Source organism: Vigna angularis, chromosome 5, assembly GCF_016808095.1.
Source record: "Vigna angularis cultivar LongXiaoDou No.4 chromosome 5, ASM1680809v1, whole genome shotgun sequence".
Taxonomy (NCBI): domain Eukaryota; kingdom Viridiplantae; phylum Streptophyta; class Magnoliopsida; order Fabales; family Fabaceae; genus Vigna; species Vigna angularis.
This window is the reverse complement of record NC_068974.1, coordinates 35063826-35074337: the sequence shown is the minus strand read 5'-3', so window position 1 is coordinate 35074337 and position 10512 is coordinate 35063826. Positions and strand designations below refer to the sequence as shown.

At 25.9% G+C, this 10512-nt stretch overlaps 1 long non-coding RNA gene across 1 annotated transcript; it reads left to right on the top strand.

Annotated features, from left to right (window-relative positions):
* The first annotated feature begins 7289 nt into the window (after nucleotides 1-7289).
* Nucleotides 7290-9535, top strand: LOC108340080 (uncharacterized). The gene is made up of 3 exons (XR_001833152.2): nucleotides 7290-7520; nucleotides 7671-7741; nucleotides 9294-9535. It is a non-coding gene; the product is annotated as an uncharacterized LOC108340080 (long non-coding RNA).
* The last annotated feature ends 977 nt before the right edge of the window (nucleotides 9536-10512 follow it).

The following is a 10512-nucleotide window of genomic DNA, read 5'->3' as shown; positions in this document are numbered from 1 at the left end:
ACCATAATTACATGGAAAGTGCGTTAAGGTGGTGCTCACTCGGATACTTGCAAGTTGCAAGTTAGTTTACGAAATTTTGCGGTTTAATTTTGGACTAATGGATATGTTTTTTATTTTTTATCTATCTTTCGAAGATTTATTTAGTGTGATTTTTTAATTTTTTTAATTTAATTTATATTTTATTTAGAAAAAAAATCAATGTATTTTTTTTTTGTAAAAGTTAATGTTGACGCAGTTTAAAAAACATCAAGTATTAATGATTCTGAATTTTTCTAATATTTTACTCTCTTTTTTTTCGTTTGAAGAAATTCAAAATCATTCACATGCCATAATTTTCAGGATGTCAACATTAATTTAACAAAACATATTAAATTAACTTGTTTTAAATGAAATAGAAACTCTAATTAAAAATTACAAATAAAAAATAAAATCATATTAAATAAACTTCTTAGATATTAAAATAAAAAATCTATTATTTAAAACCGACCAAAATAGTCGTTTCACACCTACATATACCCAATTTATACACTTTCTAGATAGATTAGAGCATTAAAGTACTCGTATTTAGAGGTCAGTGGCGCTTAATTTAACTTATTTTAAACAAAGGATTTTTAATTATGTTGGGAAAGATTAAAAGATCCAAGAAAGAAAGATGTAATTTTATTATTTAATATGAAAGAAAAAAAACTATTTTACTCGTTTTTTCTTCTTCTTTTTTTAATACTAGCAATTTTTTAAAATAAATTGGAACACATTTTGTAAACTGAGAAATAAGTTTTGGGATAAACACAAAACACGTCTTTTATGATCCAATTTTATAATCTGCTAAAAAAATTATCTTTTCTTTTTTAAACAAAACATACTTTTAATTATTTATTGTGAAGGCAAACTCTCCACGGTACTTTGTAATAGTGAAAGTGTTCAGATTTCAAAAGCCAATAAATTTTCCAACGCCCTCTTATTTTAAATATTATATTCAACAAAAAGTAATTTATTTATTTTTATTTAATAAACCCTGTTATAATATTTGAAATATCAAAATTATGTTTTCTCAAAATTTAAGACTCCTTATCGATAGGTACGCTAATAATAAAAAGAGGTCATAGAATACTCCTTTTCCCCACATATTATGGCGGCTCAATGATGTGGTGGGAGAAATTTCGCCCACATTTTCCATACAAACACCACCCACTTTATGAGAGTTTTTATTTATTTATTTATTTAAATAGCACATATGTACCAAATATTTACATAAATAGTATAATTCATTTTTATATTATAATTTATTTTTTGAATGCTCGAATTATGAACCGTAATTAAAAGAATATTAGTTAAAAAAGGATTTTATTTTTATTTTCTTTTTCATTGAAAAAACAAGAAGAATATAAACTATAATATAAAAAACTATATTATCTGTGTAAATATTTAACACAGTATTTATCTCCATGAATTTTATATCAAAATATCTTATTTGAGTGAATATAATCTCTTTTCTATAATCTTAGATCAAACATTTAGGATTTTAAATATATGATTGAATTTTATTTACAATTAATATCAATTTTTTTTCCATTCAAATTAGTTATTTAATCATTTTTAAGCCCTTTATGTTACTTTTGTTAATTTTATTACCGATTGTCTTTTCTATTATGACATGTATCCTATAACCTCAAGTATTGAATAATGGTATATATTAATTATTTTTTATTTGTACTGGCATACATTGTATTATATAAGTTATATCAACATTTATCATAAAAATAATTCAGAAAGTAAAGAGATATCTAAAATCATTTCAGATGATTAAACTAAATTTTTTAAATCATTAAGCATTTACTTGAAAACAGTTGTTTGATGATTAAAATAAAGATTAGTCATATATATATATATATATATATATATATATATATATATATATATATATATTAAATATTTGAAATATATTTAAACCATTTTTGTATGGTAGATATGTATGTGTATAACTGATACAACTAATTTTTGCTAAATTTTCGAATAAAATTTCTACTTTTTAAATGTCCTTTTATTCACAAAATTCAAAATTAATTTTTGTTTAGGAATCAAACTGAATCCTGTTTAGATCGATGACATGATACTAAATTAATATGTTTTATATTGTTTTTTCTGTATAGATATAAATACAAGTAATTATATCATAATATATAGAAAATAAACACGAAATTTGTGGAAAAAATTAAGGTGAGGTGATTTATTCTTCGTATGGTACTAAAATACCAAATTAATGAAAGCAACATTTTAAGTCCATTTTTTTAGCATGAGAAAATTAATGTTCGTACAAATAGTGAGAAAAAAAAATTGTTGTCTTTTAGATTTTGGTTTTTTTTTATGTGTATATATGCTAAAAAAGAGAGCTGTAAGGATGATCCATTTAATATAGATATAACTTTTATTTATTTAGTATTTTAAACTATGAAACTGTTTAAATTCATCACAGAAAAAGTAAAATTATGTTAATTTAGACACAAATAAATTATTCAGTGAAGCAGGATTTAAGAGTTGACTTTTGGTTCCAAAATGTTAGTTGTTCCAACTTTACAATCGCAATACGAGATAAGGTTCATTTACGTGTGCGATAAGTGAAAGCTGAGTTTTTAATTTAATTTGTGTTTAAAAAAAGAAAAGAAATAAAAAGTGTTATGTATTAAAAATAAATTTTATTCTTTTATATATAAAAAAATAGTTTTTCATTTTTTAAAGTTTATTTATTAACTTTGAAAAATTAAGATCATTAAGAAGTTTTTATAAAAGGTAGACTGTACATGGATAATCTTCAAAACATTACATTATATTTGACATATTTTAAAAGGTAATTATAATTTAAAAATATGTACTAAATGGTTTTCATATTTCAATGTAGTGACATTATTTAAAATTATCCTTTTCACATTTGTCTTTGAACTTTTGTTAGTTTATGTGAAACCTTTTGACCTGTTCTAGATGGTTTTATAGATTTATGGATAAAGTAATTCATACATTAGAGTTTTCTCTTAAGGTAAATTCTATTATAATGTTTTATTATATTTATTTATAATGATGAAATGTGGGAAGACCTAGAAGATTATATTTTAAAGTTATAAAAGGTTTAATAAAATGATATATAAATATTTTAGTAATAAAAGGTTAAATCATAAATAGGGTTTTATTATAAAGTTTATTTTATAAAAACCTTGTTATTTTTCTATAAAACATTTTTTTTTTAAATTTCTTTACTTTTTTTTAAGCTAGAGAAATAATCTTTAATTTTTTTATCAGTATTTATAGTTGAGATTATAACATAAGACACTCAAACTCTATCTAATCTTTAATTAAAGTAAATATTAAAGTTTGCATAATTAATCTCTAATAGTATATTTGAAATGATTTAGTATCAATTGAAATTCATAAAAAAAGTAAAGAGTACCTGAGAATTAATCGAGCAAGATACACACTCACATTCCTTTTTCTTCTGCATTAACATTGGGATGTAGAAATGGGACATTGAGCAGTGACAAACCAACTCATATCCAATCTAATTCAAATTTATTTAATTTTATGAGTTAAATTAAATTGATCCCATTTTAAAAAATAATTATATTTTCACTCAATTCAACATGTTTTAATTTTATTGTAAATTACACATCACGTAATGATCTTAGCCATACATCATACTTATGTAAAAAACGAGTAGATCTTTAAAGCTAAAAAATGAAATTAAACATTCTTTCCGACCTTAATTCGAGACAGCATCACTTTCTCTCTAAAGTTTAGCAATTTGGTTAGTGTTAAAAAATATAACACTGATGGACAAACTTGAACCGTCGACAAAGTACACATTAAAGAGTACAAAGGACGTTAGAACAAAATTGATGTCGTGAGCGCTTGCATATTGTTTCCAAATCAGCAAACATAAAAAAATATATTAAAAAACGATATTTTAACATACAATTATTTGATATTTATTTGATATTATTTTATTATTATTATTTTAAAATATAAAAATTTTACTTTTGCTGGTGATAGTTGAAACACTCAACTGGGAATAGACACGATAAGGCAACTTTATAAGTTGATGACTCAGCTAGAAAGTGATAAGTAAAATATAAAACAGACAGTTTCTAGTATGTATATGTTGTTTGAGAAAATAAGGAGGGTCGCGTAAGAAGTTGAAACAAATGAACAAAATATAATATAATACAAATTATCATGTTCTTTAATGAGAGTGACTTAGCTCTAGAAAGACGCGTAGAAACACTTTTTTGTTTGTATTCATCTGTGAGGGAAAGGTTTCAAGACAATAAAAATATTCATTCTTTCTTCCCAATTGTCGGAAACGGAAAATGCTAATGTAATGTATAAAGAGAGTTAGAGTGATGTTTTCTGAATAGCTAAAAAAGTTATACATAACTGGTGTAATTTATTGTAGTCTTCTTTATTTAAAAATTAAGAAAAATCAATTAATTTTGTAGGTTTCATTTATTATTTTATAGAAATGTCTTCTAACTTTAATTTTATGATAAATTTTATTGAATAAAAGATTATAATCGGAACCCCCTTAAAAATTAAAATAACGATGAAACAGGAGCTGTTTGACCCTGTTTTCAGCACTTAATATCTTGGCCGAAATAAATAAATACGAAAAATAAACCGAAAAAAATAAATAAAAAGAAAGACACTGGCAGGTGTTGCGTGATGTATGCGCCAGTATTGAGTTTCTAAGAAACACAACAAATGTTGTTATATTAGGCTTTTGATCTTTGTCTCGAGGTTCTTACTAGAGAAATGCCACCTTCAATAAAACTAGAGAAATGCAGTTAGTAATTAGTATTTGCAGGGATGGACGAAAAAATAGCCTCTTTCCGATCAGAGATTTGGGCCTGGGAAAGGTGACCCAATGGGTTCTGAACTAAGAATATGGCCCAATCTTATTGTTTTTCGCTGATTCGACGGTATTCAGTTTCCATTTTATGTACAACCAAAAATAACTTATTTTCGTTATATTAAAGTTATAAAAAAAAGGAAAAGAAACCTTTTTATTCTCTTTTTTTTTTTTCACAAAAGACAAATAAATAAATAAACAGAAAATGGGAAGGATCACACGCGAATTTCACTGGCCATAATATGTTTTCAAAAAATGTTATGAAAAGAAATATTTATAGAACAAACCACATGCCCATATATATACCCTTTTCTAATTAAATTTAGCTTATTCATCTTAAAATGCAAAACATACATTTTCTATATTTTATCTATTTTTTCTTCTGTGATTTTTACTAACAGACACAGAGTAAATATTTATTTTCACACTCTTATTATTTCTACGTAGTTCTTCTACTTAATTTAACATTATAGAATTACCATAGACAATTACGAATAACTTTCGTTTTCATTGATGTAAATTTCTCTTTTCTTTCTATCGTGTGTTATTCGCGTCACTTTTTCATTTTCTGTTATTTATTGGGCTTAGAATATGGGCCGGGCCCGTTGTATCCTTCATACCGCATTACTTAAGCTGAACTCTTTTTTTTTTTATAGAAACAAAATTACAAACATAACCTAGTTGTAATGAAAATCTATTTTTCTGTTGTTTTTTTGTTCTAACGACTATTTATGCAAACAATTATCTAAAAAAAATGTAGTGATAATGTAAAACTTTTGAGAAATTGAAAAAAGCTTTTTTATATATTTTTTTTACCAAGAAAACTCATGGTAAACTGAAGGATCTATTCTTTCCTATGACAAAAGTTAATTGAGCTTAAAAAGTGGAATCAGTTTATTTTATCGAGAAACATCTTAAACTTTATTTTTTACTTAAATTAATGAAAATTTTGGTATCTAAACATTGGAAGTCACTAGATAGAAGCATGTGAGCTAATGACTAGCATTTAGATTTAAATAAATGCATAATCTCTACTTAAATAATCATGTGAAAGTGACTCCATATTTTATTATTCAAATATCATCATTATAATATATGAACTATAGTATTATTTTCATTAGTGAACCTTGTTCATTTTAGATGTCAACCTCGCACTACCACTCAAACATTATTCCAAGTCTTTTTAGATTCATGACTTTGCCTTTAGGTTATATTTTTTTGAGTTTATTATAAGTGCTAAATTTCTGTCTATAAGGAAAATTTCCTAACAAAGTAATTTATATGATCCATGATAGCATTAGGTAACTGTTGACATCGCTGGAAAAGTGCATTAAAACTGTTTTTCTATGTTAATCATCATTATGGCTTTTTATATCAATGATTATGTGAAGACTTTGTTGCGAAAATCAGAAATTGCAAAATGGGTGGAACTGTTTTCGCCACAAATGGCCTTGTAAAAACAATTTGAATCATCAAATGTTCTTGTTTTTTAGGGTTGGTTCACGAGTTGACATGCTTAAGAACTAAAACAAATTAGTTTAAGTGAAAAAGATAATTGAAAAAAGAAATCGATTTCTATCCTCACTTAATTAATGAATAATTTATATTAAAATTTTGTTATCAATTAAATTATCCATGCAAAAAATTAATTGATAAAGAAAGAAAACGGTAACAATTATTTATGCATTTAATTATATAGATTTTCAAGATCAAAATAAGGGGTCCATTGCATGTCAAATCCTGTTATAAAACAGGCCGAAAACTTTTAAGACCCTTTTCTGGATACGATAAATCTCTTTTATATTATTATTATTATTATTATTATTATTATTATTATTATTATTATTATTATTATTATTATTATTATTATTGCTTGAATGAAAATATTAAAATTATGGTAAGACTCATTTTTGTTAAACAATTTGTTGAATGCAAAAAAAAAAAATTACCTTATTAATTTTTGTTAATAATTTTGGGCCTGGCTGAATGTATTAATGAACTTCGCAATTTCATAACTGAAAAATAAGCCGTGAAAGAAGTATTACTTGCACTAAACATCAGGGGTTTAGGTTGTTTTTAAGTTTAAGTTAAAATAATATTTGTTATGAATTCGATATACAATTACGAATTGTATTATGCCAATTAAGACCAAAATAATGTTTAAGTTTAAGTTAAAATATTCATATCTATTGTCAAATAATAATATATATAATTGTTTCCGATTTATTTTCCCATAACTCAAGAAAACTTTTGAAAAAAAAAAGTTAAGAAATTAAAAATATTTTTTATAAGTTAAAATTAATTTATAAATAAGTTAATATTGAAAAATTTTACGATTCATGTAATGGTCTGAAGATTTTTATAAAGCCATTGGGCCCTAATTTGACAAGCCAGGTCCATTGACCCAAGGACACTTGAACCTTGGGAGGGGCTCTTTCCTTGCAAGTCAGATTTCATTTTACAGATTTCTCTCTCTCTAGAACAGAAACCTTGCCCTAACTCAAGTGCTCTGACTTCTCTCTAGGTTTCCAGCCATTTCCACCGATTGAATCCTAATTTGGTGGTGTTTTCTTGTTCATGGAGTCAAGAGCTACGAAACCATCCGATTGGTTTTGCGTTCCAGCGGGTAAGTAGATTTTCCTTCTTTCCCTTCACTGTTCTTGTCCTAGGTTGTACCATTTTCTGATTTCCTGTGCCCTGTGTGATTTTGTCTTTCATTCTCGGTTTATTCCGACTCAAAGAGCTAAAAGTCTAGCACCTATTTGGTGATTTATAGGTTCTGTACAGTTTCGCACGGTGTAGGGGTAGTGTTAGAGCATCTGTGAACTGTGTTGAGCAACCCACCAGGTGAGGGTTATAACTGTGTTATAACTGGTGTACTCTTGTGAAACTGTGTTATAACTTTTATTGTATTGAGTGTTATAATTGAAACTGTGGAATTGTGCATGTTGTGATATGGTTATTTTAATCTGTTTCAAATGAGTTGGTTGGCTGAGATTGTTCTGGTTTGAGAGTTTGGAGTAAGATTCTGTAATGGCATTGATATGGGTAGTAAGTAGGTATACATACATTGTTTTAGATTACCGTGAGAGGAAATAATATATATAAAAAAAAATGGCAATTGAGATTTAGAGCACAACAAATTAGTTTAGGTAACTTAAATAAATTAATTAAAATTGGTTGAGAGCCTTTCTTTGTTGGTAGGATAGAGGGGACTTAAAAACCTGAGTTGGCACATCCCTGATCATAGAGCAGCCTTAACCTGGTCCAGTCAGTTGTAACTAGTCATATGTGCTAGCGTCGAAGGTGAGTCTGATGCGTTCAGACATCTGAATCCTCTCCGGTGACCAATTGGGTAGCAATGTGAAGTGGAGAACAAGTATTTTGTGGTAATGAAAAATTTAGCAAGCAGTTTCATAATTAAGGGAACATTGTAAGTTATTTAGAGATAATACGTATGATAATATATTATATTATTAATGTATAGATTATATATATATATATATATATATATATATATATATATATATATATATAAACTAATATATATATATATATATATATATATATATATTATATTTTTATGAATCTATCAAAAGAATAAGATGCAAGCTGTTTTCTTTTTTTTTTATTTATTTATTATTTCATTCAGTATATTAAATTTGTAGTGATAAAATTGTTTTAGTTTTCAGAGATTATGCTATTAGTATTTTTACATATAATCCATAATTTTTATCTTAGTGTTTGGTATATATTATTGTTTGGTAATAACATATGACAATATCGTCTATTAGAGATGATTGAAATTGGTTGTGGAACATGTTCTGTTATATATGATTTGATATTTAAGGCTTAAATATGTGGTTTGATTATAATTCAAAGGTGTGTGAATTGGGAAAGACTGAAACATGATTTCATGGTTGCTTATGGTAGTTTCAAATGTAGAATCTCTTGGTGAGATTCTTAGTGTTTTAAAATGAAAGTAGGGGCTCAGCCTTGGGAGTCATTCTGACGCTCCAATGGTCAATCATACTCACTTAGAGAGGTTGAATCATGTGGTGAGGAGTAGCAGGAGGTCCTTAGTCTTGGGGGCTCCCAGTATGCCTCAAGCGGAACGGACTAACCTCGTGAGTGTGGCAGGGTGGGAAACCCAAGTTTCATAAGTCACCACGGGTGCAAGACTCGCCATAGCCCGACTATCATTTTAAAGTCCGGACGAGTCAAGTCTAGAAATTAACATGCTTAGGTTGTATTTCTGAAATTATTTGGTGTGAGTTATTTCTTGTATGTATATGCTTAAATTGAGTTGCATGATTTTATATAATTAGCTCACCCTTGCTTGTTTGTGTTTGTTGCATGTTTTTTCTTTTGCAATGATCATCCACTTGGATGTGAGCAGAGGAGAATGAGGCCTCAGTGGAGAATGTCTGGAGGGGAATGAGGAAGCAGCTTCTTAGTCTCTCTAGGAATTCCATAGCTTTCCATGTATCTGAACAATTCCAGTTCTTGTATTTTGAAGTACTTTAGTATTTCACGTTTTAAAATTTCTTCTACATTCCGGATTACTGTAATCCTTAAATTTTAATTTCTTAGAACCTTATTTGCTATTTTATTATTCTAACTGTTTTCTATTATCATTTATGTTGACGTCTTAATTTTTATACCTGCATGAAGTATAATATTGGGATGTCACAATTCATAACGATGTCTAACACGTTTTTGAAAAAGTTTTACAATATACTTTTTCTAAAATTTGATTTTAAATTTATATATACTAGAAACTATTTTCTTTATTTTTCTACTTTAAAAGTTTCCATACATAAATTCGTTTTAACATAACTTATATTCTATTTTACTTTAATTTAACAATTATTATAATTATTTGAATATATATATATATATATATATATATATATATATATATATATATTAAAGTAAGTTTAATTTAATTCCAAAATTGATTTTTATAAAAGTAAAATTTGATCTATATATTATTATTTCACAGTAGATATGAATATTCAACAAACTCTTTACACAATGACATCAGAGTATAAAAACAAAAAGTGATTTAATAATAACTAACATGACAAATTCAATAAACATTGTTATAATAAGTCTTTGATGAGCTTTGATATCATCCGAATTTTATAAAGTTTACTTCAACTTAAATTAATTAATTATATATATATATATATATATATATATATATATATATATATATATATATATATATATATATATATATATATATATAATAGTATAATATAAAATTTCGTTTCTTTATTCCAAGATCTCGGCCAGGTTGTTTTTGGTGTGTTTTCAACCTAATAAAAGTTTACTATTAAATAAAATCAGCAATGTTAAGAAGAATGAAGAATTAGAGAAACTAATTATGAGAATAATTTCTTTATAAAACAATATTAATGTATATATAGATCGAAAAGGTCAAAGTTCAATATTGTATCTTAAAACGAAATTGGCATTCTAACTTCAATATTTGATGGATTGTTATTTGCCACACGAGAAAGAAAAATATTAAAGAAACCAAAGAGCAAGAGATAGAGTTTTATATTACAAAATTGTTTATTCACTGATTAAATAAATATTATAATATATAG